Genomic DNA, 1,383 nt, shown 5'->3' on the forward strand with positions numbered 1-1,383 from the left:
TTTTTTCATCTTTTTAATTAGAAAAATATAAAACCTGAGTAAGCCTAAAGAACGTCGATTGAACAAAAAGTTGCTGATTAAAATATGTTTGTATTGAATGCATAATGCATTATAATGGGTTTATGTGAAGACTGTTTTAAGTTTACTTAAATTAAAACTTATAATATTTTTTAATATTCTATAACAGTTTAGACCTATTAAAAACAATGGCCCAAATGTTACGGCTATATTTACTCATTTCATGCCCATAAATTGATTTAAATATCAGTATTCATATTGGAATCTGGGATACTTGCCTTCTTTCATAGCACTTAGAAAAAAAAATGTACTGACATTATAAGTGAATGATTTAACCCTCTTAAAATACTCAAACTGAAAAGTCAAATTGACCTGTAGGGACACTCCTCTCCTCTCTTACACTCTCCCTTCACCCAGAAGGAGCAGATATGGGGTCTGTTGCGTTTGTAGTATGGCGTGGGTCGCGCCAGCTTCAGCAGCATGTCACTGGGGTTCTGTGCTTTACCCAGCATCCCTACCAGTCTGGTACCGTCTGAGTTTTGGATCTGACACAGACAGCAAACCAAGAGATTACATAAAGCACATGCTACAATTTTACATTTTTCTTTTTTCAGGCATTGGATTTCTTAGATGTAATATTTGTATTAAATGTCACCTCTCTCTCCATGTTCTGAGTGTAATATTCCTTGTTCACGTCAGACCTCGGCATGTCATCTTTGATGGACATGCCCGTGTCTCTGACCTGGATTGGAAGACCTGTAAACACAAACATTACTTAAGGCCATTATTCGCAAACTGTTCTGTCAGTCAAACTACTTTAATGTGAAATATTTACTTAGAGTAAGATTTTAACTTAATATTTTGATAATTTAACAACACATTTGCATGTGCAGGTAAACAAAAAAATAATAATTTATTTAATTTCATTTATTAATAATCTTTTTTTAATTATTTTGATTGTTTTTATTTTAAAATTATTTATTGTAATGTTTCTTTTTTATAATTTAATGAATTACACAGCCACAGATTTGCAAAAAAAGGTCTAATATAATATTTTTTGAGTTCAAAAATATCAATAAAAACTTTTCATTACATAGTTTTTTCACAAAATAAGAATGAAGATTTTTCAAATTATATAAAGTGCGACAGTGTGGCATTGCAAACATACCCTCTGATATGCAGGGTTATTACAGTTAACTAAAACTAAAACCATAAAAAAAATGTATTTCAGCTAGATTGCAATTCAACATTTATTATTTTCATTTAGCTTAACTAAAACTGAAATAAAAAATAACAAAAACTACAGACATATTAAAAAACAAACTAAAAATGACAAAACACAACAAAATTACTAAAAATTACTTT

General features: G+C 29.8%; 1 protein-coding gene across 1 annotated transcript in view; it reads right to left on the reverse strand.

Annotated features, from left to right (window-relative positions):
- Positions 1–1,383, reverse strand: part of LOC107758467 (pre-mRNA-splicing factor RBM22-like) — a 12,513-nt gene that overhangs the window by 4,782 nt on the left and 6,348 nt on the right. The window lies entirely within an intron of this gene.

The sequence above is a fragment of the Sinocyclocheilus rhinocerous genome, unplaced genomic scaffold (assembly GCF_001515625.1).
Source record: "Sinocyclocheilus rhinocerous isolate Xijiao unplaced genomic scaffold, SAMN03320098_v1.1 scaffold4219, whole genome shotgun sequence".
Lineage (NCBI taxonomy): Eukaryota > Metazoa > Chordata > Actinopteri > Cypriniformes > Cyprinidae > Sinocyclocheilus > Sinocyclocheilus rhinocerous.